The 27,399-nt window shown below is 45.3% G+C and overlaps 28 non-coding genes across 28 annotated transcripts; all 28 read left to right on the top strand.

Annotated features, from left to right (window-relative positions):
* Positions 1–191: 191 nt before the first annotated feature.
* On the top strand, positions 192–306 carry LOC146774557 (U5 spliceosomal RNA). Its single transcript, XR_014972787.1, has one exon. It is a non-coding gene; the product is annotated as a U5 spliceosomal RNA (small nuclear RNA).
* Positions 307–1,194: 888 nt separating this feature from the next.
* On the top strand, positions 1,195–1,309 carry LOC146774556 (U5 spliceosomal RNA). The gene has a single exon (XR_014974088.1). It is a non-coding gene; the product is annotated as a U5 spliceosomal RNA (small nuclear RNA).
* Positions 1,310–2,161: 852 nt separating this feature from the next.
* Positions 2,162–2,276, top strand: LOC146774555 (U5 spliceosomal RNA). The gene has a single exon (XR_014972786.1). It is a non-coding gene; the product is annotated as a U5 spliceosomal RNA (small nuclear RNA).
* Positions 2,277–3,128: 852 nt separating this feature from the next.
* On the top strand, positions 3,129–3,243 carry LOC146774554 (U5 spliceosomal RNA). The gene has a single exon (XR_014974338.1). It is a non-coding gene; the product is annotated as a U5 spliceosomal RNA (small nuclear RNA).
* Positions 3,244–4,131: 888 nt separating this feature from the next.
* On the top strand, positions 4,132–4,246 carry LOC146774553 (U5 spliceosomal RNA). Its single transcript, XR_014974087.1, has one exon. It is a non-coding gene; the product is annotated as a U5 spliceosomal RNA (small nuclear RNA).
* An 852-nt stretch (positions 4,247–5,098) lies between these two features.
* Positions 5,099–5,213, top strand: LOC146774552 (U5 spliceosomal RNA). The gene has a single exon (XR_014972785.1). It is a non-coding gene; the product is annotated as a U5 spliceosomal RNA (small nuclear RNA).
* An 852-nt stretch (positions 5,214–6,065) lies between these two features.
* LOC146774551 (U5 spliceosomal RNA) lies at positions 6,066–6,180 on the top strand. Its single transcript, XR_014974204.1, has one exon. It is a non-coding gene; the product is annotated as a U5 spliceosomal RNA (small nuclear RNA).
* An 852-nt stretch (positions 6,181–7,032) lies between these two features.
* Positions 7,033–7,147, top strand: LOC146774550 (U5 spliceosomal RNA). Its single transcript, XR_014972784.1, has one exon. It is a non-coding gene; the product is annotated as a U5 spliceosomal RNA (small nuclear RNA).
* Positions 7,148–7,999: 852 nt separating this feature from the next.
* LOC146774549 (U5 spliceosomal RNA) lies at positions 8,000–8,114 on the top strand. Its single transcript, XR_014973901.1, has one exon. It is a non-coding gene; the product is annotated as a U5 spliceosomal RNA (small nuclear RNA).
* Positions 8,115–9,003: 889 nt separating this feature from the next.
* LOC146774548 (U5 spliceosomal RNA) lies at positions 9,004–9,118 on the top strand. The gene has a single exon (XR_014972783.1). It is a non-coding gene; the product is annotated as a U5 spliceosomal RNA (small nuclear RNA).
* An 852-nt stretch (positions 9,119–9,970) lies between these two features.
* Positions 9,971–10,085, top strand: LOC146774547 (U5 spliceosomal RNA). The gene has a single exon (XR_014972748.1). It is a non-coding gene; the product is annotated as a U5 spliceosomal RNA (small nuclear RNA).
* An 852-nt stretch (positions 10,086–10,937) lies between these two features.
* Positions 10,938–11,052, top strand: LOC146774546 (U5 spliceosomal RNA). Its single transcript, XR_014974203.1, has one exon. It is a non-coding gene; the product is annotated as a U5 spliceosomal RNA (small nuclear RNA).
* An 852-nt stretch (positions 11,053–11,904) lies between these two features.
* LOC146774545 (U5 spliceosomal RNA) lies at positions 11,905–12,019 on the top strand. The gene has a single exon (XR_014972782.1). It is a non-coding gene; the product is annotated as a U5 spliceosomal RNA (small nuclear RNA).
* An 852-nt stretch (positions 12,020–12,871) lies between these two features.
* On the top strand, positions 12,872–12,986 carry LOC146774544 (U5 spliceosomal RNA). Its single transcript, XR_014972780.1, has one exon. It is a non-coding gene; the product is annotated as a U5 spliceosomal RNA (small nuclear RNA).
* An 852-nt stretch (positions 12,987–13,838) lies between these two features.
* LOC146774543 (U5 spliceosomal RNA) lies at positions 13,839–13,953 on the top strand. Its single transcript, XR_014972779.1, has one exon. It is a non-coding gene; the product is annotated as a U5 spliceosomal RNA (small nuclear RNA).
* An 888-nt stretch (positions 13,954–14,841) lies between these two features.
* On the top strand, positions 14,842–14,956 carry LOC146774542 (U5 spliceosomal RNA). The gene has a single exon (XR_014974086.1). It is a non-coding gene; the product is annotated as a U5 spliceosomal RNA (small nuclear RNA).
* Positions 14,957–15,808: 852 nt separating this feature from the next.
* On the top strand, positions 15,809–15,923 carry LOC146774541 (U5 spliceosomal RNA). The gene has a single exon (XR_014972778.1). It is a non-coding gene; the product is annotated as a U5 spliceosomal RNA (small nuclear RNA).
* Positions 15,924–16,775: 852 nt separating this feature from the next.
* Positions 16,776–16,890, top strand: LOC146774540 (U5 spliceosomal RNA). Its single transcript, XR_014974337.1, has one exon. It is a non-coding gene; the product is annotated as a U5 spliceosomal RNA (small nuclear RNA).
* An 888-nt stretch (positions 16,891–17,778) lies between these two features.
* Positions 17,779–17,893, top strand: LOC146774539 (U5 spliceosomal RNA). The gene has a single exon (XR_014974085.1). It is a non-coding gene; the product is annotated as a U5 spliceosomal RNA (small nuclear RNA).
* Positions 17,894–18,745: 852 nt separating this feature from the next.
* On the top strand, positions 18,746–18,860 carry LOC146774538 (U5 spliceosomal RNA). The gene has a single exon (XR_014972777.1). It is a non-coding gene; the product is annotated as a U5 spliceosomal RNA (small nuclear RNA).
* An 852-nt stretch (positions 18,861–19,712) lies between these two features.
* On the top strand, positions 19,713–19,827 carry LOC146774537 (U5 spliceosomal RNA). The gene has a single exon (XR_014974201.1). It is a non-coding gene; the product is annotated as a U5 spliceosomal RNA (small nuclear RNA).
* Positions 19,828–20,679: 852 nt separating this feature from the next.
* Positions 20,680–20,794, top strand: LOC146774536 (U5 spliceosomal RNA). Its single transcript, XR_014972776.1, has one exon. It is a non-coding gene; the product is annotated as a U5 spliceosomal RNA (small nuclear RNA).
* An 852-nt stretch (positions 20,795–21,646) lies between these two features.
* Positions 21,647–21,761, top strand: LOC146774535 (U5 spliceosomal RNA). The gene has a single exon (XR_014973900.1). It is a non-coding gene; the product is annotated as a U5 spliceosomal RNA (small nuclear RNA).
* An 889-nt stretch (positions 21,762–22,650) lies between these two features.
* On the top strand, positions 22,651–22,765 carry LOC146774534 (U5 spliceosomal RNA). The gene has a single exon (XR_014972775.1). It is a non-coding gene; the product is annotated as a U5 spliceosomal RNA (small nuclear RNA).
* Positions 22,766–23,617: 852 nt separating this feature from the next.
* On the top strand, positions 23,618–23,732 carry LOC146774533 (U5 spliceosomal RNA). The gene has a single exon (XR_014972737.1). It is a non-coding gene; the product is annotated as a U5 spliceosomal RNA (small nuclear RNA).
* An 852-nt stretch (positions 23,733–24,584) lies between these two features.
* LOC146774532 (U5 spliceosomal RNA) lies at positions 24,585–24,699 on the top strand. The gene has a single exon (XR_014974200.1). It is a non-coding gene; the product is annotated as a U5 spliceosomal RNA (small nuclear RNA).
* Positions 24,700–25,551: 852 nt separating this feature from the next.
* LOC146774531 (U5 spliceosomal RNA) lies at positions 25,552–25,666 on the top strand. Its single transcript, XR_014972774.1, has one exon. It is a non-coding gene; the product is annotated as a U5 spliceosomal RNA (small nuclear RNA).
* Positions 25,667–26,518: 852 nt separating this feature from the next.
* LOC146774530 (U5 spliceosomal RNA) lies at positions 26,519–26,633 on the top strand. The gene has a single exon (XR_014972773.1). It is a non-coding gene; the product is annotated as a U5 spliceosomal RNA (small nuclear RNA).
* The last annotated feature ends 766 nt before the right edge of the window (positions 26,634–27,399 follow it).

Below are 27,399 nucleotides of genomic sequence, written 5' to 3'. Positions count from 1 at the left end.
CCAGACATACACATGTGAACAGTCCACCTTTTTGTACCTTGAGCAGAGACTTTGAAATGTTGGCCTGTTTTGCCCACCGGCCTGGTTCTCGCCCTCTTTCTTAGAGCCTGAAAATACCTTTCAGGTCCTCACCCTCGCAATGACAGGGTCTTTGATGTGCCGCCACTTACCCTAGAGAGCTATATTGTCACTTACTCTGGTTTCTCTTCAAAACGAAAAAATCTTTCGCCTTTTACTAAAGATTTCCGTGGAGAGGAACATTTAAGAGTTTATTCAATTTTTTTAAGCCTTGCCACAGGTGAGGCTGTTTATCATTTGTTTAAAAGAAAAGCATTAGAAGTTGGGGAATATCCAGCAATTGTCTGCTGCTTTTTTGGGGGACATGAGTTTGGTGTTTTATTCCTGAGCTCTCTGCTTGCTCATTTGCATAAACAGAGTGTAGGAGAGGTGCCTCATGGGAAAGAGCTTGTGCAGTGCATGAGATTGCTTTTCTTGACTGACTTGAAACTTCACGATCGCAGGCAGTATATTTTCTTATCTCCCAAAGATCCTGCTGCCAGATCCCAGAGGTCACCCTCCTTTTTAAAGGTGGGACCAAGACTCATGCTGTGCTTTTCATAGGGCTTGCCCATTATTTGTGCCCGTTAGAGGTGCCCTGAGAGGTCGCCAATCCTGAGTCCGCTTCCTCTCAGGTAGACTTGAAGGGGCACGTCAGACTTGTTTCACGTGTCTCCAGCCTAGACAGATATATCCTTCTATATTCAGGTTTAATGAAAGTACGTGTGAAAAAGGCACATACGGTGCATGGCTATGTGTAGAGCACAGTGGTGGCTCTGAGCATATCGATTGGAGGGATGGTGTTGAAAGCGTAAAATGGCTAGGGGACAAAAGGCCTACAGTGCCACTTAACTAAAAGCCTGATTCACATTTCCTGTTCCCCTTCCCCAGCAGCCCCGACAACTCCTAATGAGCTGAGGTGAGTACAAAAGAAATTTGCATATTCCCAGACATACACATGTGAACAGTCCACCTTTTTGTACCTTGAGCAGAGACTTTGAAATGTTGGCCTGTTTTGCCGACCGGCCTGGTTCTCGCCCTCTTTCTTAGAGCCTGAAAATACCTTTCAGGTCCTCACCCTCGCAATGACAGGGTCTTTGATGTGCCGCCACTTACCCTAGAGAGCTATATTGTCACTTACTCTGGTTTCTCTTCAAAACGAAAAAATCTTTCGCCTTTTACTAAAGATTTCCGTGGAGAGGAACATTTAAGAGTTTATTCAATTTTTTTAATCCTTGCCACAGGTGAGGCTGTTTATCATTTGTTTAAAAGAAATGCATTAGAAGTTGGGGAATATCCAGCAATTGTCTGCTGCTTTTTTGGGGGACATGAGTTTGGTGTTTTATTCCTGAGCTCTCTGCTTGCTCATTTGCATAAACAGAGTGCAGGAGAGGTGCCTCATGGGAAAGAGCTTGTGCAGTGCATGAGATTGCTTTTCTTGACTGACTTGAAACTACACGATCGCAGGCAGTATATTTTCTTATCTCCCAAAGATCCTGCTGCCAGATCCCAGAGGTCACCCTCCTTTTTAAAGGTGGGACCAAGACTCATGCTGTGCTTTTCATAGGGCTTGCCCGTTATTTGTGCCGGTTAGAGGTGCCCTGAGAGGTCGCCAATCCTGAGTCAGCTTCCTCTCAGGTAGACTTGAAGGGGCACGTCAGACTTGTTTCACGTGTCTCCAGCCTAGACAGATATATCCTTCTATATTCAGGTTTAATGAAAGTACGTGTGAAAAAGGCACATACGGTGCATGGCTATGTGTAGAGCGTGTTGAAAGCGTAAAATGGCTAGGGGACAAAAGGCCTACAGTGCCACTTAACTAAAAGCCTGATTCACATTTCCTGTTCCCCTTCCCCAGCAGCCCCGACAACTCCTAATGAGCTGAGGTGAGTACAAAAGAAATTTGCATATTCCCAGACATACACATGTGAACAGTCCACCTTTTTGTACCTTGAGCAGAGACTTTGAAATGTTGGCCTGTTTTGCCCACCGGCCTGGTTCTCGCCCTCTTTCTTAGAGCCTGAAAATACCTTTCAGGTCCTCACCCTCGCAATGACAGGGTCTTTGATGTGCCGCCACTTACCCTAGAGAGCTATATTGTCACTTACTCTGGTTTCTCTTCAAAACGAAAAAATCTTTCGCCTTTTACTAAAGATTTCCGTGGAGAGGAACATTTAAGAGTTTATTCAATTTTTTTAAGCCTTGCCACAGGTGAGGCTGTTTATCATTTGTTTAAAAGAAAAGCATTAGAAGTTGGGGAATATCCAGCAATTGTCTGCTGCTTTTTTGGGGGACATGAGTTTGGTGTTTTATTCCTGAGCTCTCTGCTTGCTCATTTGCATAAACAGAGTGCAGGAGAGGTGCCTCATGGGAAAGAGCTTGTGCAGTGCATGAGATTGCTTTTCTTGACTGACTTGAAACTACACGATCGCAGGCAGTATATTTTCTTATCTCCCAAAGATCCTGCTGCCAGATCCCAGAGGTCACCCTCCTTTTTAAAGGTGGGACCAAGACTCATGCTGTGCTTTTCATAGGGCTTGCCCGTTATTTGTGCCCGTTAGAGGTGCCCTGAGAGGTCGCCAATCCTGAGTCAGCTTCCTCTCAGGTAGACTTGAAGGGGCACGTCAGACTTGTTTCACGTGTCTCCAGCCTAGACAGATATATCCTTCTATATTCAGGTTTAATGAAAGTACGTGTGAAAAAGGCACATACGGTGCATGGCTATGTGTAGAGCGTGTTGAAAGCGTAAAATGGCTAGGGGACAAAAGGCCTACAGTGCCACTTAACTAAAAGCCTGATTCACATTTCCTGTTCCCCTTCCCCAGCAGCCCCGACAACTCCTAATGAGCTGAGGTGAGTACAAAAGAAATTTGCATATTCCCAGACATACACATGTGAACAGTCCACCTTTTTGTACCTTGAGCAGAGACTTTGAAATGTTGGCCTGTTTTGCCCACCGGCCTGGTTCTCGCCCTCTTTCTTAGAGCCTGAAAATACCTTTCAGGCCCTCACCCTCGCAATGACAGGGTCTTTGATGTGGCGCCACTTACCCTAGAGAGCTATATTGTCACTTACTCTGGTTTCTCTTCAAAACGAAAATATCTTTCGCCTTTTACTAAAGATTTCCGTGGAGAGGAACATTTAAGAGTTTATTCAATTTTTTTAAGCCTTGACACAGGTGAGGCTGTTTATCATTTGTTTAAAAGAAAAGCATTAGAAGTTGGGGAATATCCAGCAACTGTCTGCTGCTTTTTTGGGGGACATGAGTTTGGTGTTTTATTCCTGAGCTCTCTGCTTGCTCATTTGCATAAACAGAGTGCAGGAGAGGTGCCTCATGGGAAAGAGCTTGTGCAGTGCATGAGATTGCTTTTCTTGACTGACTTGAAACTACACGATCGCAGGCAGTATATTTTCTTATCTCCCAAAGATCCTGCTGCCAGATCCCAGAGGTCACCCTCCTTTTTAAAGGTGGGACCAAGACTCATGCTGTGCTTTTCATAGGGCTTGCCCGTTATTTGTGCCCGTTGGAGGTGCCCTGAGAGGTCGCCAATCCTGAGTCCGCTTCCTCTCAGGTAGACTTGAAGGGGCACGTCAGACTTGTTTCACGTGTCTCCAGCCTAGACAGATATATCCTTCTATATTCAGGTTTAATGAAAGTACGTGTGAAAAAGGCACATACGGTGCATGGCTATGTGTAGAGCACAGTGGTGGCTCTGAGCATATCGATTGGAGGGATGGTGTTGAAAGCGTAAAATGGCTAGGGGACAAAAGGCCTACAGTGCCACTTAACTAAAAGCCTGATTCACATTTCCTGTTCCCCTTCCCCAGCAGCCCCGACAACTCCTAATGAGCTGAGGTGAGTACAAAAGAAATTTGCATATTCCCAGACATACACATGTGAACAGTCCACCTTTTTGTACCTTGAGCAGAGACTTTGAAATGTTGGCCTGTTTTGCCGACCGGCCTGGTTCTCGCCCTCTTTCTTAGAGCCTGAAAATACCTTTCAGGTCCTCACCCTCGCAATGACAGGGTCTTTGATGTGCCGCCACTTACCCTAGAGAGCTATATTGTCACTTACTCTGGTTTCTCTTCAAAACGAAAAAATCTTTCGCCTTTTACTAAAGATTTCCGTGGAGAGGAACATTTAAGAGTTTATTCAATTTTTTTAATCCTTGCCACAGGTGAGGCTGTTTATCATTTGTTTAAAAGAAATGCATTAGAAGTTGGGGAATATCCAGCAATTGTCTGCTGCTTTTTTGGGGGACATGAGTTTGGTGTTTTATTCCTGAGCTCTCTGCTTGCTCATTTGCATAAACAGAGTGCAGGAGAGGTGCCTCATGGGAAAGAGCTTGTGCAGTGCATGAGATTGCTTTTCTTGACTGACTTGAAACTACACGATCGCAGGCAGTATATTTTCTTATCTCCCAAAGATCCTGCTGCCAGATCCCAGAGGTCACCCTCCTTTTTAAAGGTGGGACCAAGACTCATGCTGTGCTTTTCATAGGGCTTGCCCGTTATTTGTGCCGGTTAGAGGTGCCCTGAGAGGTCGCCAATCCTGAGTCAGCTTCCTCTCAGGTAGACTTGAAGGGGCACGTCAGACTTGTTTCACGTGTCTCCAGCCTAGACAGATATATCCTTCTATATTCAGGTTTAATGAAAGTACGTGTGAAAAAGGCACATACGGTGCATGGCTATGTGTAGAGCGTGTTGAAAGCGTAAAATGGCTAGGGGACAAAAGGCCTACAGTGCCACTTAACTAAAAGCCTGATTCACATTTCCTGTTCCCCTTCCCCAGCAGCCCCGACAACTCCTAATGAGCTGAGGTGAGTACAAAAGAAATTTGCATATTCCCAGACATACACATGTGAACAGTCCACCTTTTTGTACCTTGAGCAGAGACTTTGAAATGTTGGCCTGTTTTGCCCACCGGCCTGGTTCTCGCCCTCTTTCTTAGAGCCTGAAAATACCTTTCAGGTCCTCACCCTCGCAATGACAGGGTCTTTGATGTGCCGCCACTTACCCTAGAGAGCTATATTGTCACTTACTCTGGTTTCTCTTCAAAACGAAAAAATCTTTCGCCTTTTACTAAAGATTTCCGTGGAGAGGAACATTTAAGAGTTTATTCAATTTTTTTAAGCCTTGCCACAGGTGAGGCTGTTTATCATTTGTTTAAAAGAAAAGCATTACAAGTTGGGGAATATCCAGCAATTGTCTGCTGCTTTTTTGGGGGACATGAGTTTGGTGTTTTATTCCTGAGCTCTCTGCTTGCTCATTTGCATAAACAGAGTGCAGGAGAGGTGCCTCATGGGAAAGAGCTTGTGCAGTGCATGAGATTGCTTTTCTTGACTGACTTGAAACTTCACGATCGCAGGCAGTATATTTTCTTATCTCCCAAAGATCCTGCTGCCAGATCCCAGAGGTCAACCTCCTTTTTAAAGGTGGGACCAAGACTCATGCTGTGCTTTTCATAGGGCTTGCCCGTTATTTGTGCCCGTTAGAGGTGCCCTGAGAGGTCGCCAATCCTGAGTCAGCTTCCTCTCAGGTAAACTTGAAGGGGCACGTCAGACTTGTTTCACGTGTCTCCAGCCTAGACAGATATATCCTTCTATATTCAGGTTTAATGAAAGTACGTGTGAAAAAGGCACATACGGTGCATGGCTATGTGTAGAGCGTGTTGAAAGCGTAAAATGGCTAGGGGACAAAAGGCCTACAGTGCCACTTAACTAAAAGCCTGATTCACATTTCCTGTTCCCCTTCCCCAGCAGCCCCGACAACTCCTAATGAGCTGAGGTGAGTACAAAAGAAATTTGCATATTCCCAGACATACACATGTGAACAGTCCACCTTTTTGTACCTTGAGCAGAGACTTTGAAATGTTGGCCTGTTTTGCCCACCGGCCTGGTTCTCGCCCTCTTTCTTAGAGCCTGAAAATACCTTTCAGGTCCTCACCCTCGCAATGACTGGGTCTTTGATGTGGCGCCACTTACCCTAGAGAGCTATATTGTCACTTACTCTGGTTTCTCTTCAAAACGAAAATATCTTTCGCCTTTTACTAAAGATTTCCGTGGAGAGGAACATTTAAGAGTTTATTCAATTTTTTTAAGCCTTGCCACAGGTGAGGCTGTTTATCATTTGTTTAAAAGAAAAGCATTAGAAGTTGGGGAATATCCAGCAATTGTCTGCTGCTTTTTTGGGGGACATGAGTTTGGTGTTTTATTACTGAGCTCTCTGCTTGCTCATTTGCATAAACAGAGTGCAGGAGAGGTGCCTCATGGGAAAGAGCTTGTGCAGTGCATGAGATTGCTTTTCTTGACTGACTTGAAACTACACGATCGCAGGCAGTATATTTTCTTATCTCCCAAAGATCCTGCTGCCAGATCCCAGAGGTCACCCTCCTTTTTAAAGGTGGGACCAAGACTCATGCTGTGCTTTTCATAGGGCTTGCCCGTTATTTGTGCCCGTTGGAGGTGCCCTGAGAGGTCGCCAATCCTGAGTCCGCTTCCTCTCAGGTAGACTTGAAGGGGCACGTCAGACTTGTTTCACGTGTCTCCAGCCTAGACAGATATATCCTTCTATATTCAGGTTTAATGAAAGTACGTGTGAAAAAGGCACATACGGTGCATGGCTATGTGTAGAGCGTGTTGAAAGCGTAAAATGGCTAGGGGACAAAAGGCCTACAGTGCCACTTAACTAAAAGCCTGATTCACATTTCCTGTTCCCCTTCCCCAGCAGCCCCGACAACTCCTAATGAGCTGAGGTGAGTACAAAAGAAATTTGCATATTCCCAGACATACACATGTGAACAGTCCACCTTTTTGTACCTTGAGCAGAGACTTTGAAATGTTGGCCTGTTTTGCCCACCGGCCTGGTTCTCGCCCTCTTTCTTAGAGCCTGAAAATACCTTTCAGGTCCTCACCCTCGCAATGACAGGGTCTTTGATGTGCCGCCACTTACCCTAGAGAGCTATATTGTCACTTACTCTGGTTTCTCTTCAAAACGAAAAAATCTTTCGCCTTTTACTAAAGATTTCCGTGGAGAGGAACATTTAAGAGTTTATTCAATTTTTTTAAGCCTTGCCACAGGTGAGGCTGTTTATCATTTGTTTAAAAGAAAAGCATTAGAAGTTGGGGAATATCCAGCAATTGTCTGCTGCTTTTTTGGGGGACATGAGTTTGGTGTTTTATTCCTGAGCTCTCTGCTTGCTCATTTGCATAAACAGAGTGCAGGAGAGGTGCCTCATGGGAAAGAGCTTGTGCAGTGCATGAGATTGCTTTTCTTGACTGACTTGAAACTACACGATCGCAGGCAGTATATTTTCTTATCTCCCAAAGATCCTGCTGCCAGATCCCAGAGGTCACCCTCCTTTTTAAAGGTGGGACCAAGACTCATGCTGTGCTTTTCATAGGGCTTGCCCGTTATTTGTGCCCGTTGGAGGTGCCCTGAGAGGTCGCCAATCCTGAGTCCGCTTCCTCTCAGGTAGACTTGAAGGGGCACGTCAGACTTGTTTCACGTGTCTCCAGCCTAGACAGATATATCCTTCTATATTCAGGTTTAATGAAAGTACGTGTGAAAAAGGCACATACGGTGCATGGCTATGTGTAGAGCGTGTTGAAAGCGTAAAATGGCTAGGGGACAAAAGGCCTACAGTGCCACTTAACTAAAAGCCTGATTCACATTTCCTGTTCCCCTTCCCCAGCAGCCCCGACAACTCCTAATGAGCTGAGGTGAGTACAAAAGAAATTTGCATATTCCCAGACATACACATGTGAACAGTCCACCTTTTTGTACCTTGAGCAGAGACTTTGAAATGTTGGCCTGTTTTGCCCACCGGCCTGGTTCTCGCCCTCTTTCTTAGAGCCTGAAAATACCTTTCAGGTCCTCACCCTCGCAATGACAGGGTCTTTGATGTGCCGCCACTTACCCTAGAGAGCTATATTGTCACTTATTCTGGTTTCTCTTCAAAACGAAAAAATCTTTCGCCTTTTACTAAAGATTTCCGTGGAGAGGAACATTTAAGAGTTTATTCAATTTTTTTAAGCCTTGCCACAGGTGAGGCTGTTTATCATTTGTTTAAAAGAAAAGCATTACAAGTTGGGGAATATCCAGCAATTGTCTGCTGCTTTTTTTGGGGGACATGAGTTTGGTGTTTTATTCCTGAGCTCTCTGCTTGCTCATTTGCATAAACAGAGTGCAGGAGAGGTGCCTCATGGGAAAGAGCTTGTGCAGTGCATGAGATTGCTTTTCTTGACTGACTTGAAACTTCACGATCGCAGGCAGTATATTTTCTTATCTCCCAAAGATCCTGCTGCCAGATCCCAGAGGTCACCCTCCTTTTTAAAGGTGGGACCAAGACTCATGCTGTGCTTTTCATAGGGCTTGCCCGTTATTTGTGCCGGTTAGAGGTGCCCTGAGAGGTCGCCAATCCTGAGTCAGCTTCCTCTCAGGTAGACTTGAAGGGGCACGTCAGACTTGTTTCACGTGTCTCCAGCCTAGACAGATATATCCTTCTATATTCAGGTTTAATGAAAGTACGTGTGAAAAAGGCACATACGGTGCATGGCTATGTGTAGAGCACAGTGGTGGCTCTGAGCATATCGATTGGAGGGATGGTGTTGAAAGCGTAAAATGGCTAGGGGACAAAAGGCCTACAGTGCCACTTAACTAAAAGCCTGATTCACATTTCCTGTTCCCCTTCCCCAGCAGCCCCGACAACTCCTAATGAGCTGAGGTGAGTACAAAAGAAATTTGCATATTCCCACACATACACATGTGAACAGTCCACCTTTTTGTACCTTGAGCAGAGACTTTGAAATGTTGGCCTGTTTTGCCCACCGGCCTGGTTCTCGCCCTCTTTCTTAGAGCCTGAAAATACCTTTCAGGTCCTCACCCTCGCAATGACAGGGTCTTTGATGTGCCGCCACTTACCCTAGAGAGCTATATTGTCACTTACTCTGGTTTCTCTTCAAAACGAAAAAATCTTTCGCCTTTTACTAAAGATTTCCGTGGAGAGGAACATTTAAGAGTTTATTCAATTTTTTTAAGCCTTGCCACAGGTGAGGCTGTTTATCATTTGTTTAAAAGAAAAGCATTAGAAGTTGGGGAATATCCAGCAATTGTCTGCTGCTTTTTTGGGGGACATGAGTTTGGTGTTTTATTCCTGAGCTCTCTGCTTGCTCATTTGCATAAACAGAGTGCAGGAGAGGTGCCTCATGGGAAAGAGCTTGTGCAGTGCATGAGATTGCTTTTCTTGACTGACTTGAAACTACACGATCGCAGGCAGTATATTTTCTTATCTCCCAAAGATCCTGCTGCCAGATCCCAGAGGTCACCCTCCTTTTTAAAGGTGGGACCAAGACTCATGCTGTGCTTTTCATAGGGCTTGCCCGTTATTTGTGCCGGTTAGAGGTGCCCTGAGAGGTCGCCAATCCTGAGTCAGCTTCCTCTCAGGTAGACTTGAAGGGGCACGTCAGACTTGTTTCACGTGTCTCCAGCCTAGACAGATATATCCTTCTATATTCAGGTTTAATGAAAGTACGTGTGAAAAAGGCACATACGGTGCATGGCTATGTGTAGAGCGTGTTGAAAGCGTAAAATGGCTAGGGGACAAAAGGCCTACAGTGCCACTTAACTAAAAGCCTGATTCACATTTCCTGTTCCCCTTCCCCAGCAGCCCCGACAACTCCTAATGAGCTGAGGTGAGTACAAAAGAAATTTGCATATTCCCAGACATACACATGTGAACAGTCCACCTTTTTGTACCTTGAGCAGAGACTTTGAAATGTTGGCCTGTTTTGCCCACCGGCCTGGTTCTCGCCCTCTTTCTTAGAGCCTGAAAATACCTTTCAGGTCCTCACCCTCGCAATGACAGGGTCTTTGATGTGCCGCCACTTACCCTAGAGAGCTATATTGTCACTTACTCTGGTTTCTCTTCAAAACGAAAAAATCTTTCGCCTTTTACTAAAGATTTCCGTGGAGAGGAACATTTAAGAGTTTATTCAATTTTTTTAAGCCTTGCCACATGTGAGGCTGTTTATCATTTGTTTAAAAGAAAAGCATTACAAGTTGGGGAATATCCAGCAATTGTCTGCTGCTTTTTTGGGGGACATGAGTTTGGTGTTTTATTCCTGAGCTCTCTGCTTGCTCATTTGCATAAACAGAGTGCAGGAGAGGTGCCTCATGGGAAAGAGCTTGTGCAGTGCATGAGATTGCTTTTCTTGACTGACTTGAAACTTCACGATCGCAGGCAGTATATTTTCTTATCTCCCAAAGATCCTGCTGCCAGATCCCAGAGGTCAACCTCCTTTTTAAAGGTGGGACCAAGACTCATGCTGTGCTTTTCATAGGGCTTGCCCGTTATTTGTGCCCGTTAGAGGTGCCCTGAGAGGTCGCCAATCCTGAGTCAGCTTCCTCTCAGGTAAACTTGAAGGGGCACGTCAGACTTGTTTCACGTGTCTCCAGCCTAGACAGATATATCCTTCTATATTCAGGTTTAATGAAAGTACGTGTGAAAAAGGCACATACGGTGCATGGCTATGTGTAGAGCGTGTTGAAAGCGTAAAATGGCTAGGGGACAAAAGGCCTACAGTGCCACTTAACTAAAAGCCTGATTCACATTTCCTGTTCCCCTTCCCCAGCAGCCCCGACAACTCCTAATGAGCTGAGGTGAGTACAAAAGAAATTTGCATATTCCCAGACATACACATGTGAACAGTCCACCTTTTTGTACCTTGAGCAGAGACTTTGAAATGTTGGCCTGTTTTGCCCACCGGCCTGGTTCTCGCCCTCTTTCTTAGAGCCTGAAAATACCTTTCAGGTCCTCACCCTCGCAATGACAGGGTCTTTGATGTGGCGCCACTTACCCTAGAGAGCTATATTGTCACTTACTCTGGTTTCTCTTCAAAACGAAAATATCTTTCGCCTTTTACTAAAGATTTCCGTGGAGAGGAACATTTAAGAGTTTATTCAATTTTTTTAAGCCTTGCCACAGGTGAGGCTGTTTATCATTTGTTTAAAAGAAAAGCATTAGAAGTTGGGGAATATCCAGCAATTGTCTGCTGCTTTTTTGGGGGACACGAGTTTGGTGTTTTATTACTGAGCTCTCTGCTTGCTCATTTGCATAAACAGAGTGCAGGAGAGGTGCCTCATGGGAAAGAGCTTGTGCAGTGCATGAGATTGCTTTTCTTGACTGACTTGAAACTACACGATCGCAGGCAGTATATTTTCTTATCTCCCAAAGATCCTGCTGCCAGATCCCAGAGGTCACCCTCCTTTTTAAAGGTGGGACCAAGACTCATGCTGTGCTTTTCATAGGGCTTGCCCGTTATTTGTGCCCGTTGGAGGTGCCCTGAGAGGTCGCCAATCCTGAGTCCGCTTCCTCTCAGGTAGACTTGAAGGGGCACGTCAGACTTGTTTCACGTGTCTCCAGCCTAGACAGATATATCCTTCTATATTCAGGTTTAATGAAAGTACGTGTGAAAAAGGCACATACTGTGCATGGCTATGTGTAGAGCGTGTTGAAAGCGTAAAATGGCTAGGGGACAAAAGGCCTACAGTGCCACTTAACTAAAAGCCTGATTCACATTTCCTGTTCCCCTTCCCCAGCAGCCCCGACAACTCCTAATGAGCTGAGGTGAGTACAAAAGAAATTTGCATATTCCCAGACATACACATGTGAACAGTCCACCTTTTTGTACCTTGAGCAGAGACTTTGAAATGTTGGCCTGTTTTGCCCACCGGCCTGGTTCTCGCCCTCTTTCTTAGAGCCTGAAAATACCTTTCAGGTCCTCACCCTCGCAATGACAGGGTCTTTGATGTGCCGCCACTTACCCTAGAGAGCTATATTGTCACTTACTCTGGTTTCTCTTCAAAACGAAAAAATCTTTCGCCTTTTACTAAAGATTTCCGTGGAGAGGAACATTTAAGAGTTTATTCAATTTTTTTAAGCCTTGCCACAGGTGAGGCTGTTTATCATTTGTTTAAAAGAAAAGCATTAGAAGTTGGGGAATATCCAGCAATTGTCTGCTGCTTTTTTGGGGGACATGAGTTTGGTGTTTTATTCCTGAGCTCTCTGCTTGCTCATTTGCATAAACAGAGTGCAGGAGAGGTGCCTCATGGGAAAGAGCTTGTGCAGTGCATGAGATTGCTTTTCTTGACTGACTTGAAACTACACGATCGCAGGCAGTATATTTTCTTATCTCCCAAAGATCCTGCTGCCAGATCCCAGAGGTCACCCTCCTTTTTAAAGGTGGGACCAAGACTCATGCTGTGCTTTTCATAGGGCTTGCCCGTTATTTGTGCCCGTTGGAGGTGCCCTGAGAGGTCGCCAATCCTGAGTCCGCTTCCTCTCAGGTAGACTTGAAGGGGCACGTCAGACTTGTTTCACGTGTCTCCAGCCTAGACAGATATATCCTTCTATATTCAGGTTTAATGAAAGTACGTGTGAAAAAGGCACATACGGTGCATGGCTATGTGTAGAGCGTGTTGAAAGCGTAAAATGGCTAGGGGACAAAAGGCCTACAGTGCCACTTAACTAAAAGCCTGATTCACATTTCCTGTTCCCCTTCCCCAGCAGCCCCGACAACTCCTAATGAGCTGAGGTGAGTACAAAAGAAATTTGCATATTCCCAGACATACACATGTGAACAGTCCACCTTTTTGTACCTTGAGCAGAGACTTTGAAATGTTGGCCTGTTTTGCCCACCGGCCTGGTTCTCGCCCTCTTTCTTAGAGCCTGAAAATACCTTTCAGGTCCTCACCCTCGCAATGACAGGGTCTTTGATGTGCCGCCACTTACCCTAGAGAGCTATATTGTCACTTACTCTGGTTTCTCTTCAAAACGAAAAAATCTTTCGCCTTTTACTAAAGATTTCCGTGGAGAGGAACATTTAAGAGTTTATTCAATTTTTTTAAGCCTTGCCACAGGTGAGGCTGTTTATCATTTGTTTAAAAGAAAAGCATTAGAAGTTGGGGAATATCCAGCAATTGTCTGCTGCTTTTTTGGGGGACATGAGTTTGGTGTTTTATTCCTGAGCTCTCTGCTTGCTCATTTGCATAAACAGAGTGCAGGAGAGGTGCCTCATGGGAAAGAGCTTGTGCAGTGCATGAGATTGCTTTTCTTGACTGACTTGAAACTACACGATCGCAGGCAGTATATTTTCTTATCTCCCAAAGATCCTGCTGCCAGATCCCAGAGGTCACCCTCCTTTTTAAAGGTGGGACCAAGACTCATGCTGTGCTTTTCATAGGGCTTGCCCGTTATTTGTGCCCGTTGGAGGTGCCCTGAGAGGTCGCCAATCCTGAGTCCGCTTCCTCTCAGGTAGACTTGAAGGGGCACGTCAGACTTGTTTCACGTGTCTCCAGCCTAGACAGATATATCCTTCTATATTCAGGTTTAATGAAAGTACGTGTGAAAAAGGCACATACGGTGCATGGCTATGTGTAGAGCGTGTTGAAAGCGTAAAATGGCTAGGGGACAAAAGGCCTACAGTGCCACTTAACTAAAAGCCTGATTCACATTTCCTGTTCCCCTTCCCCAGCAGCCCCGACAACTCCTAATGAGCTGAGGTGAGTACAAAAGAAATTTGCATATTCCCAGACATACACATGTGAACAGTCCACCTTTTTGTACCTTGAGCAGAGACTTTGAAATGTTGGCCTGTTTTGCCCACCGGCCTGGTTCTCGCCCTCTTTCTTAGAGCCTGAAAATACCTTTCAGGTCCTCACCCTCGCAATGACAGGGTCTTTGATGTGCCGCCACTTACCCTAGAGAGCTATATTGTCACTTACTCTGGTTTCTCTTCAAAACGAAAAAATCTTTCGCCTTTTACTAAAGATTTCCGTGGAGAGGAACATTTAAGAGTTTATTCAATTTTTTTAAGCCTTGCCACAGGTGAGGCTGTTTATCATTTGTTTAAAAGAAAAGCATTAGAAGTTGGGGAATATCCAGCAATTGTCTGCTGCTTTTTTGGGGGACATGAGTTTGGTGTTTTATTCCTGAGCTCTCTGCTTGCTCATTTGCATAAACAGAGTGCAGGAGAGGTGCCTCATGGGAAAGAGCTTGTGCAGTGCATGAGATTGCTTTTCTTGACTGACTTGAAACTTCACGATCGCAGGCAGTATATTTTCTTATCTCCCAAAGATCCTGCTGCCAGATCCCAGAGGTCACCCTCCTTTTTAAAGGTGGGACCAAGACTCATGCTGTGCTTTTCATAGGGCTTGCCCATTATTTGTGCCCGTTAGAGGTGCCCTGAGAGGTCGCCAATCCTGAGTCCGCTTCCTCTCAGGTAGACTTGAAGGGGCACGTCAGACTTGTTTCACGTGTCTCCAGCCTAGACAGATATATCCTTCTATATTCAGGTTTAATGAAAGTACGTGTGAAAAAGGCACATACGGTGCATGGCTATGTGTAGAGCACAGTGGTGGCTCTGAGCATATCGATTGGAGGGATGGTGTTGAAAGCGTAAAATGGCTAGGGGACAAAAGGCCTACAGTGCCACTTAACTAAAAGCCTGATTCACATTTCCTGTTCCCCTTCCCCAGCAGCCCCGACAACTCCTAATGAGCTGAGGTGAGTACAAAAGAAATTTGCATATTCCCAGACATACACATGTGAACAGTCCACCTTTTTGTACCTTGAGCAGAGACTTTGAAATGTTGGCCTGTTTTGCCGACCGGCCTGGTTCTCGCCCTCTTTCTTAGAGCCTGAAAATACCTTTCAGGTCCTCACCCTCGCAATGACAGGGTCTTTGATGTGCCGCCACTTACCCTAGAGAGCTATATTGTCACTTACTCTGGTTTCTCTTCAAAACGAAAAAATCTTTCGCCTTTTACTAAAGATTTCCGTGGAGAGGAACATTTAAGAGTTTATTCAATTTTTTTAATCCTTGCCACAGGTGAGGCTGTTTATCATTTGTTTAAAAGAAATGCATTAGAAGTTGGGGAATATCCAGCAATTGTCTGCTGCTTTTTTGGGGGACATGAGTTTGGTGTTTTATTCCTGAGCTCTCTGCTTGCTCATTTGCATAAACAGAGTGCAGGAGAGGTGCCTCATGGGAAAGAGCTTGTGCAGTGCATGAGATTGCTTTTCTTGACTGACTTGAAACTACACGATCGCAGGCAGTATATTTTCTTATCTCCCAAAGATCCTGCTGCCAGATCCCAGAGGTCACCCTCCTTTTTAAAGGTGGGACCAAGACTCATGCTGTGCTTTTCATAGGGCTTGCCCGTTATTTGTGCCGGTTAGAGGTGCCCTGAGAGGTCGCCAATCCTGAGTCAGCTTCCTCTCAGGTAGACTTGAAGGGGCACGTCAGACTTGTTTCACGTGTCTCCAGCCTAGACAGATATATCCTTCTATATTCAGGTTTAATGAAAGTACGTGTGAAAAAGGCACATACGGTGCATGGCTATGTGTAGAGCGTGTTGAAAGCGTAAAATGGCTAGGGGACAAAAGGCCTACAGTGCCACTTAACTAAAAGCCTGATTCACATTTCCTGTTCCCCTTCCCCAGCAGCCCCGACAACTCCTAATGAGCTGAGGTGAGTACAAAAGAAATTTGCATATTCCCAGACATACACATGTGAACAGTCCACCTTTTTGTACCTTGAGCAGAGACTTTGAAATGTTGGCCTGTTTTGCCCACCGGCCTGGTTCTCGCCCTCTTTCTTAGAGCCTGAAAATACCTTTCAGGTCCTCACCCTCGCAATGACAGGGTCTTTGATGTGCCGCCACTTACCCTAGAGAGCTATATTGTCACTTACTCTGGTTTCTCTTCAAAACGAAAAAATCTTTCGCCTTTTACTAAAGATTTCCGTGGAGAGGAACATTTAAGAGTTTATTCAATTTTTTTAAGCCTTGCCACAGGTGAGGCTGTTTATCATTTGTTTAAAAGAAAAGCATTAGAAGTTGGGGAATATCCAGCAATTGTCTGCTGCTTTTTTGGGGGACATGAGTTTGGTGTTTTATTCCTGAGCTCTCTGCTTGCTCATTTGCATAAACAGAGTGCAGGAGAGGTGCCTCATGGGAAAGAGCTTGTGCAGTGCATGAGATTGCTTTTCTTGACTGACTTGAAACTACACGATCGCAGGCAGTATATTTTCTTATCTCCCAAAGATCCTGCTGCCAGATCCCAGAGGTCACCCTCCTTTTTAAAGGTGGGACCAAGACTCATGCTGTGCTTTTCATAGGGCTTGCCCGTTATTTGTGCCCGTTGGAGGTGCCCTGAGAGGTCGCCAATCCTGAGTCAGCTTCCTCTCAGGTAGACTTGAAGGGGCACGTCAGACTTGTTTCACGTGTCTCCAGCCTAGACAGATATATCCTTCTATATTCAGGTTTAATGAAAGTACGTGTGAAAAAGGCACATACGGTGCATGGCTATGTGTAGAGCGTGTTGAAAGCGTAAAATGGCTAGGGGACAAAAGGCCTACAGTGCCACTTAACTAAAAGCCTGATTCACATTTCCTGTTCCCCTTCCCCAGCAGCCCCGACAACTCCTAATGAGCTGAGGTGAGTACAAAAGAAATTTGCATATTCCCAGACATACACATGTGAACAGTCCACCTTTTTGTACCTTGAGCAGAGACTTTGAAATGTTGGCCTGTTTTGCCCACCGGCCTGGTTCTCGCCCTCTTTCTTAGAGCCTGAAAATACCTTTCAGGCCCTCACCCTCGCAATGACAGGGTCTTTGATGTGGCGCCACTTACCCTAGAGAGCTATATTGTCACTTACTCTGGTTTCTCTTCAAAACGAAAATATCTTTCGCCTTTTACTAAAGATTTCCGTGGAGAGGAACATTTAAGAGTTTATTCAATTTTTTTAAGCCTTGACACAGGTGAGGCTGTTTATCATTTGTTTAAAAGAAAAGCATTAGAAGTTGGGGAATATCCAGCAACTGTCTGCTGCTTTTTTGGGGGACATGAGTTTGGTGTTTTATTCCTGAGCTCTCTGCTTGCTCATTTGCATAAACAGAGTGCAGGAGAGGTGCCTCATGGGAAAGAGCTTGTGCAGTGCATGAGATTGCTTTTCTTGACTGACTTGAAACTACACGATCGCAGGCAGTATATTTTCTTATCTCCCAAAGATCCTGCTGCCAGATCCCAGAGGTCACCCTCCTTTTTAAAGGTGGGACCAAGACTCATGCTGTGCTTTTCATAGGGCTTGCCCGTTATTTGTGCCCGTTGGAGGTGCCCTGAGAGGTCGCCAATCCTGAGTCCGCTTCCTCTCAGGTAGACTTGAAGGGGCACGTCAGACTTGTTTCACGTGTCTCCAGCCTAGACAGATATATCCTTCTATATTCAGGTTTAATGAAAGTACGTGTGAAAAAGGCACATACGGTGCATGGCTATGTGTAGAGCACAGTGGTGGCTCTGAGCATATCGATTGGAGGGATGGTGTTGAAAGCGTAAAATGGCTAGGGGACAAAAGGCCTACAGTGCCACTTAACTAAAAGCCTGATTCACATTTCCTGTTCCCCTTCCCCAGCAGCCCCGACAACTCCTAATGAGCTGAGGTGAGTACAAAAGAAATTTGCATATTCCCAGACATACACATGTGAACAGTCCACCTTTTTGTACCTTGAGCAGAGACTTTGAAATGTTGGCCTGTTTTGCCGACCGGCCTGGTTCTCGCCCTCTTTCTTAGAGCCTGAAAATACCTTTCAGGTCCTCACCCTCGCAATGACAGGGTCTTTGATGTGCCGCCACTTACCCTAGAGAGCTATATTGTCACTTACTCTGGTTTCTCTTCAAAACGAAAAAATCTTTCGCCTTTTACTAAAGATTTCCGTGGAGAGGAACATTTAAGAGTTTATTCAATTTTTTTAATCCTTGCCACAGGTGAGGCTGTTTATCATTTGTTTAAAAGAAATGCATTAGAAGTTGGGGAATATCCAGCAATTGTCTGCTGCTTTTTTGGGGGACATGAGTTTGGTGTTTTATTCCTGAGCTCTCTGCTTGCTCATTTGCATAAACAGAGTGCAGGAGAGGTGCCTCATGGGAAAGAGCTTGTGCAGTGCATGAGATTGCTTTTCTTGACTGACTTGAAACTACACGATCGCAGGCAGTATATTTTCTTATCTCCCAAAGATCCTGCTGCCAGATCCCAGAGGTCACCCTCCTTTTTAAAGGTGGGACCAAGACTCATGCTGTGCTTTTCATAGGGCTTGCCCGTTATTTGTGCCGGTTAGAGGTGCCCTGAGAGGTCGCCAATCCTGAGTCAGCTTCCTCTCAGGTAGACTTGAAGGGGCACGTCAGACTTGTTTCACGTGTCTCCAGCCTAGACAGATATATCCTTCTATATTCAGGTTTAATGAAAGTACGTGTGAAAAAGGCACATACGGTGCATGGCTATGTGTAGAGCGTGTTGAAAGCGTAAAATGGCTAGGGGACAAAAGGCCTACAGTGCCACTTAACTAAAAGCCTGATTCACATTTCCTGTTCCCCTTCCCCAGCAGCCCCGACAACTCCTAATGAGCTGAGGTGAGTACAAAAGAAATTTGCATATTCCCAGACATACACATGTGAACAGTCCACCTTTTTGTACCTTGAGCAGAGACTTTGAAATGTTGGCCTGTTTTGCCCACCGGCCTGGTTCTCGCCCTCTTTCTTAGAGCCTGAAAATACCTTTCAGGTCCTCACCCTCGCAATGACAGGGTCTTTGATGTGCCGCCACTTACCCTAGAGAGCTATATTGTCACTTACTCTGGTTTCTCTTCAAAACGAAAAAATCTTTCGCCTTTTACTAAAGATTTCCGTGGAGAGGAACATTTAAGAGTTTATTCAATTTTTTTAAGCCTTGCCACAGGTGAGGCTGTTTATCATTTGTTTAAAAGAAAAGCATTACAAGTTGGGGAATATCCAGCAATTGTCTGCTGCTTTTTTGGGGGACATGAGTTTGGTGTTTTATTCCTGAGCTCTCTGCTTGCTCATTTGCATAAACAGAGTGCAGGAGAGGTGCCTCATGGGAAAGAGCTTGTGCAGTGCATGAGATTGCTTTTCTTGACTGACTTGAAACTTCACGATCGCAGGCAGTATATTTTCTTATCTCCCAAAGATCCTGCTGCCAGATCCCAGAGGTCAACCTCCTTTTTAAAGGTGGGACCAAGACTCATGCTGTGCTTTTCATAGGGCTTGCCCGTTATTTGTGCCCGTTAGAGGTGCCCTGAGAGGTCGCCAATCCTGAGTCAGCTTCCTCTCAGGTAAACTTGAAGGGGCACGTCAGACTTGTTTCACGTGTCTCCAGCCTAGACAGATATATCCTTCTATATTCAGGTTTAATGAAAGTACGTGTGAAAAAGGCACATACGGTGCATGGCTATGTGTAGAGCGTGTTGAAAGCGTAAAATGGCTAGGGGACAAAAGGCCTACAGTGCCACTTAACTAAAAGCCTGATTCACATTTCCTGTTCCCCTTCCCCAGCAGCCCCGACAACTCCTAATGAGCTGAGGTGAGTACAAAAGAAATTTGCATATTCCCAGACATACACATGTGAACAGTCCACCTTTTTGTACCTTGAGCAGAGACTTTGAAATGTTGGCCTGTTTTGCCCACCGGCCTGGTTCTCGCCCTCTTTCTTAGAGCCTGAAAATACCTTTCAGGTCCTCACCCTCGCAATGACTGGGTCTTTGATGTGGCGCCACTTACCCTAGAGAGCTATATTGTCACTTACTCTGGTTTCTCTTCAAAACGAAAATATCTTTCGCCTTTTACTAAAGATTTCCGTGGAGAGGAACATTTAAGAGTTTATTCAATTTTTTTAAGCCTTGCCACAGGTGAGGCTGTTTATCATTTGTTTAAAAGAAAAGCATTAGAAGTTGGGGAATATCCAGCAATTGTCTGCTGCTTTTTTGGGGGACATGAGTTTGGTGTTTTATTACTGAGCTCTCTGCTTGCTCATTTGCATAAACAGAGTGCAGGAGAGGTGCCTCATGGGAAAGAGCTTGTGCAGTGCATGAGATTGCTTTTCTTGACTGACTTGAAACTACACGATCGCAGGCAGTATATTTTCTTATCTCCCAAAGATCCTGCTGCCAGATCCCAGAGGTCACCCTCCTTTTTAAAGGTGGGACCAAGACTCATGCTGTGCTTTTCATAGGGCTTGCCCGTTATTTGTGCCCGTTGGAGGTGCCCTGAGAGGTCGCCAATCCTGAGTCCGCTTCCTCTCAGGTAGACTTGAAGGGGCACGTCAGACTTGTTTCACGTGTCTCCAGCCTAGACAGATATATCCTTCTATATTCAGGTTTAATGAAAGTACGTGTGAAAAAGGCACATACGGTGCATGGCTATGTGTAGAGCGTGTTGAAAGCGTAAAATGGCTAGGGGACAAAAGGCCTACAGTGCCACTTAACTAAAAGCCTGATTCACATTTCCTGTTCCCCTTCCCCAGCAGCCCCGACAACTCCTAATGAGCTGAGGTGAGTACAAAAGAAATTTGCATATTCCCAGACATACACATGTGAACAGTCCACCTTTTTGTACCTTGAGCAGAGACTTTGAAATGTTGGCCTGTTTTGCCCACCGGCCTGGTTCTCGCCCTCTTTCTTAGAGCCTGAAAATACCTTTCAGGTCCTCACCCTCGCAATGACAGGGTCTTTGATGTGCCGCCACTTACCCTAGAGAGCTATATTGTCACTTACTCTGGTTTCTCTTCAAAACGAAAAAATCTTTCGCCTTTTACTAAAGATTTCCGTGGAGAGGAACATTTAAGAGTTTATTCAATTTTTTTAAGCCTTGCCACAGGTGAGGCTGTTTATCATTTGTTTAAAAGAAAAGCATTAGAAGTTGGGGAATATCCAGCAATTGTCTGCTGCTTTTTTGGGGGACATGAGTTTGGTGTTTTATTCCTGAGCTCTCTGCTTGCTCATTTGCATAAACAGAGTGCAGGAGAGGTGCCTCATGGGAAAGAGCTTGTGCAGTGCATGAGATTGCTTTTCTTGACTGACTTGAAACTACACGATCGCAGGCAGTATATTTTCTTATCTCCCAAAGATCCTGCTGCCAGATCCCAGAGGTCACCCTCCTTTTTAAAGGTGGGACCAAGACTCATGCTGTGCTTTTCATAGGGCTTGCCCGTTATTTGTGCCCGTTGGAGGTGCCCTGAGAGGTCGCCAATCCTGAGTCCGCTTCCTCTCAGGTAGACTTGAAGGGGCACGTCAGACTTGTTTCACGTGTCTCCAGCCTAGACAGATATATCCTTCTATATTCAGGTTTAATGAAAGTACGTGTGAAAAAGGCACATACGGTGCATGGCTATGTGTAGAGCGTGTTGAAAGCGTAAAATGGCTAGGGGACAAAAGGCCTACAGTGCCACTTAACTAAAAGCCTGATTCACATTTCCTGTTCCCCTTCCCCAGCAGCCCCGACAACTCCTAATGAGCTGAGGTGAGTACAAAAGAAATTTGCATATTCCCAGACATACACATGTGAACAGTCCACCTTTTTGTACCTTGAGCAGAGACTTTGAAATGTTGGCCTGTTTTGCCCACCGGCCTGGTTCTCGCCCTCTTTCTTAGAGCCTGAAAATACCTTTCAGGTCCTCACCCTCGCAATGACAGGGTCTTTGATGTGCCGCCACTTACCCTAGAGAGCTATATTGTCACTTATTCTGGTTTCTCTTCAAAACGAAAAAATCTTTCGCCTTTTACTAAAGATTTCCGTGGAGAGGAACATTTAAGAGTTTATTCAATTTTTTTAAGCCTTGCCACAGGTGAGGCTGTTTATCATTTGTTTAAAAGAAAAGCATTACAAGTTGGGGAATATCCAGCAATTGTCTGCTGCTTTTTTTGGGGGACATGAGTTTGGTGTTTTATTCCTGAGCTCTCTGCTTGCTCATTTGCATAAACAGAGTGCAGGAGAGGTGCCTCATGGGAAAGAGCTTGTGCAGTGCATGAGATTGCTTTTCTTGACTGACTTGAAACTTCACGATCGCAGGCAGTATATTTTCTTATCTCCCAAAGATCCTGCTGCCAGATCCCAGAGGTCACCCTCCTTTTTAAAGGTGGGACCAAGACTCATGCTGTGCTTTTCATAGGGCTTGCCCGTTATTTGTGCCGGTTAGAGGTGCCCTGAGAGGTCGCCAATCCTGAGTCAGCTTCCTCTCAGGTAGACTTGAAGGGGCACGTCAGACTTGTTTCACGTGTCTCCAGCCTAGACAGATATATCCTTCTATATTCAGGTTTAATGAAAGTACGTGTGAAAAAGGCACATACGGTGCATGGCTATGTGTAGAGCACAGTGGTGGCTCTGAGCATATCGATTGGAGGGATGGTGTTGAAAGCGTAAAATGGCTAGGGGACAAAAGGCCTACAGTGCCACTTAACTAAAAGCCTGATTCACATTTCCTGTTCCCCTTCCCCAGCAGCCCCGACAACTCCTAATGAGCTGAGGTGAGTACAAAAGAAATTTGCATATTCCCACACATACACATGTGAACAGTCCACCTTTTTGTACCTTGAGCAGAGACTTTGAAATGTTGGCCTGTTTTGCCCACCGGCCTGGTTCTCGCCCTCTTTCTTAGAGCCTGAAAATACCTTTCAGGTCCTCACCCTCGCAATGACAGGGTCTTTGATGTGCCGCCACTTACCCTAGAGAGCTATATTGTCACTTACTCTGGTTTCTCTTCAAAACGAAAAAATCTTTCGCCTTTTACTAAAGATTTCCGTGGAGAGGAACATTTAAGAGTTTATTCAATTTTTTTAAGCCTTGCCACAGGTGAGGCTGTTTATCATTTGTTTAAAAGAAAAGCATTAGAAGTTGGGGAATATCCAGCAATTGTCTGCTGCTTTTTTGGGGGACATGAGTTTGGTGTTTTATTCCTGAGCTCTCTGCTTGCTCATTTGCATAAACAGAGTGCAGGAGAGGTGCCTCATGGGAAAGAGCTTGTGCAGTGCATGAGATTGCTTTTCTTGACTGACTTGAAACTACACGATCGCAGGCAGTATATTTTCTTATCTCCCAAAGATCCTGCTGCCAGATCCCAGAGGTCACCCTCCTTTTTAAAGGTGGGACCAAGACTCATGCTGTGCTTTTCATAGGGCTTGCCCGTTATTTGTGCCGGTTAGAGGTGCCCTGAGAGGTCGCCAATCCTGAGTCAGCTTCCTCTCAGGTAGACTTGAAGGGGCACGTCAGACTTGTTTCACGTGTCTCCAGCCTAGACAGATATATCCTTCTATATTCAGGTTTAATGAAAGTACGTGTGAAAAAGGCACATACGGTGCATGGCTATGTGTAGAGCGTGTTGAAAGCGTAAAATGGCTAGGGGACAAAAGGCCTACAGTGCCACTTAACTAAAAGCCTGATTCACATTTCCTGTTCCCCTTCCCCAGCAGCCCCGACAACTCCTAATGAGCTGAGGTGAGTACAAAAGAAATTTGCATATTCCCAGACATACACATGTGAACAGTCCACCTTTTTGTACCTTGAGCAGAGACTTTGAAATGTTGGCCTGTTTTGCCCACCGGCCTGGTTCTCGCCCTCTTTCTTAGAGCCTGAAAATACCTTTCAGGTCCTCACCCTCGCAATGACAGGGTCTTTGATGTGCCGCCACTTACCCTAGAGAGCTATATTGTCACTTACTCTGGTTTCTCTTCAAAACGAAAAAATCTTTCGCCTTTTACTAAAGATTTCCGTGGAGAGGAACATTTAAGAGTTTATTCAATTTTTTTAAGCCTTGCCACATGTGAGGCTGTTTATCATTTGTTTAAAAGAAAAGCATTACAAGTTGGGGAATATCCAGCAATTGTCTGCTGCTTTTTTGGGGGACATGAGTTTGGTGTTTTATTCCTGAGCTCTCTGCTTGCTCATTTGCATAAACAGAGTGCAGGAGAGGTGCCTCATGGGAAAGAGCTTGTGCAGTGCATGAGATTGCTTTTCTTGACTGACTTGAAACTTCACGATCGCAGGCAGTATATTTTCTTATCTCCCAAAGATCCTGCTGCCAGATCCCAGAGGTCAACCTCCTTTTTAAAGGTGGGACCAAGACTCATGCTGTGCTTTTCATAGGGCTTGCCCGTTATTTGTGCCCGTTAGAGGTGCCCTGAGAGGTCGCCAATCCTGAGTCAGCTTCCTCTCAGGTAAACTTGAAGGGGCACGTCAGACTTGTTTCACGTGTCTCCAGCCTAGACAGATATATCCTTCTATATTCAGGTTTAATGAAAGTACGTGTGAAAAAGGCACATACGGTGCATGGCTATGTGTAGAGCGTGTTGAAAGCGTAAAATGGCTAGGGGACAAAAGGCCTACAGTGCCACTTAACTAAAAGCCTGATTCACATTTCCTGTTCCCCTTCCCCAGCAGCCCCGACAACTCCTAATGAGCTGAGGTGAGTACAAAAGAAATTTGCATATTCCCAGACATACACATGTGAACAGTCCACCTTTTTGTACCTTGAGCAGAGACTTTGAAATGTTGGCCTGTTTTGCCCACCGGCCTGGTTCTCGCCCTCTTTCTTAGAGCCTGAAAATACCTTTCAGGTCCTCACCCTCGCAATGACAGGGTCTTTGATGTGGCGCCACTTACCCTAGAGAGCTATATTGTCACTTACTCTGGTTTCTCTTCAAAACGAAAATATCTTTCGCCTTTTACTAAAGATTTCCGTGGAGAGGAACATTTAAGAGTTTATTCAATTTTTTTAAGCCTTGCCACAGGTGAGGCTGTTTATCATTTGTTTAAAAGAAAAGCATTAGAAGTTGGGGAATATCCAGCAATTGTCTGCTGCTTTTTTGGGGGACACGAGTTTGGTGTTTTATTACTGAGCTCTCTGCTTGCTCATTTGCATAAACAGAGTGCAGGAGAGGTGCCTCATGGGAAAGAGCTTGTGCAGTGCATGAGATTGCTTTTCTTGACTGACTTGAAACTACACGATCGCAGGCAGTATATTTTCTTATCTCCCAAAGATCCTGCTGCCAGATCCCAGAGGTCACCCTCCTTTTTAAAGGTGGGACCAAGACTCATGCTGTGCTTTTCATAGGGCTTGCCCGTTATTTGTGCCCGTTGGAGGTGCCCTGAGAGGTCGCCAATCCTGAGTCCGCTTCCTCTCAGGTAGACTTGAAGGGGCACGTCAGACTTGTTTCACGTGTCTCCAGCCTAGACAGATATATCCTTCTATATTCAGGTTTAATGAAAGTACGTGTGAAAAAGGCACATACGGTGCATGGCTATGTGTAGAGCGTGTTGAAAGCGTAAAATGGCTAGGGGACAAAAGGCCTACAGTGCCACTTAACTAAAAGCCTGATTCACATTTCCTGTTCCCCTTCCCCAGCAGCCCCGACAACTCCTAATGAGCTGAGGTGAGTACAAAAGAAATTTGCATATTCCCAGACATACACATGTGAACAGTCCACCTTTTTGTACCTTGAGCAGAGACTTTGAAATGTTGGCCTGTTTTGCCCACCGGCCTGGTTCTCGCCCTCTTTCTTAGAGCCTGAAAATACCTTTCAGGTCCTCACCCTCGCAATGACAGGGTCTTTGATGTGCCGCCACTTACCCTAGAGAGCTATATTGTCACTTACTCTGGTTTCTCTTCAAAACGAAAAAATCTTTCGCCTTTTACTAAAGATTTCCGTGGAGAGGAACATTTAAGAGTTTATTCAATTTTTTTAAGCCTTGCCACAGGTGAGGCTGTTTATCATTTGTTTAAAAGAAAAGCATTAGAAGTTGGGGAATATCCAGCAATTGTCTGCTGCTTTTTTGGGGGACATGAGTTTGGTGTTTTATTCCTGAGCTCTCTGCTTGCTCATTTGCATAAACAGAGTGCAGGAGAGGTGCCTCATGGGAAAGAGCTTGTGCAGTGCATGAGATTGCTTTTCTTGACTGACTTGAAACTACACGATCGCAGGCAGTATATTTTCTTATCTCCCAAAGATCCTGCTGCCAGATCCCAGAGGTCACCCTCCTTTTTAAAGGTGGGACCAAGACTCATGCTGTGCTTTTCATAGGGCTTGCCCGTTATTTGTGCCCGTTGGAGGTGCCCTGAGAGGTCGCCAATCCTGAGTCCGCTTCCTCTCAGGTAGACTTGAAGGGGCACGTCAGACTTGTTTCACGTGTCTCCAGCCTAGACAGATATATCCTTCTATATTCAGGTTTAATGAAAGTACGTGTGAAAAAGGCACATACGGTGCATGGCTATGTGTAGAGCGTGTTGAAAGCGTAAAATGGCTAGGGGACAAAAGGCCTACAGTGCCACTTAACTAAAAGCCTGATTCACATTTCCTGTTCCCCTTCCCCAGCAGCCCCGACAACTCCTAATGAGCTGAGGTGAGTACAAAAGAAATTTGCATATTCCCAGACATACACATGTGAACAGTCCACCTTTTTGTACCTTGAGCAGAGACTTTGAAATGTTGGCCTGTTTTGCCCACCGGCCTGGTTCTCGCCCTCTTTCTTAGAGCCTGAAAATACCTTTCAGGTCCTCACCCTCGCAATGACAGGGTCTTTGATGTGCCGCCACTTACCCTAGAGAGCTATATTGTCACTTACTCTGGTTTCTCTTCAAAACGAAAAAATCTTTCGCCTTTTACTAAAGATTTCCGTGGAGAGGAACATTTAAGAGTTTATTCAATTTTTTTAAGCCTTGCCACAGGTGAGGCTGTTTATCATTTGTTTAAAAGAAAAGCATTAGAAGTTGGGGAATATCCAGCAATTGTCTGCTGCTTTTTTGGGGGACATGAGTTTGGTGTTTTATTCCTGAGCTCTCTGCTTGCTCATTTGCATAAACAGAGTGCAGGAGAGGTGCCTCATGGGAAAGAGCTTGTGCAGTGCATGAGATTGCTTTTCTTGACTGACTTGAAACTACACGATCGCAGGCAGTATATTTTCTTATCTCCCAAAGATCCTGCTGCCAGATCCCAGAGGTCACCCTCCTTTTTAAAGGTGGGACCAAGACTCATGCTGTGCTTTTCATAGGGCTTGCCCGTTATTTGTGCCCGTTAGAGGTGCCCTGAGAGGTCGCCAATCCTGAGTCAGCTTCCTCTCAGGTAGACTTGAAGGGGCACGTCAGACTTGTTTCACGTGTCTCCAGCCTAGACAGATATATCCTTCTATATTCAGGTTTAATGAAAGTACGTGTGAAAAAGGCACATACGGTGCATGGCTATGTGTAGAGCGTGTTGAAAGCGTAAAATGGCTAGGGGACAAAAGGCCTACAGTGCCACTTAACTAAAAGCCTGATTCACATTTCCTGTTCCCCTTCCCCAGCAGCCCCGACAACTCCTAATGAGCTGAGGTGAGTACAAAAGAAATTTGCATATTCCCAGACATACACATGTGAACAGTCCACCTTTTTGTACCTTGAGCAGAGACTTTGAAATGTTGGCCTGTTTTGCCCACCGGCCTGGTTCTCGCCCTCTTTCTTAGA

This window comes from Triturus cristatus, chromosome 12 (assembly GCF_964204655.1).
Source record: "Triturus cristatus chromosome 12, aTriCri1.1, whole genome shotgun sequence".
In the NCBI taxonomy this organism is placed as follows: domain Eukaryota; kingdom Metazoa; phylum Chordata; class Amphibia; order Caudata; family Salamandridae; genus Triturus; species Triturus cristatus.
The sequence above is the reverse complement of the archived record's forward strand: the minus strand, read 5'-3'. Positions and strand labels throughout refer to the sequence as shown.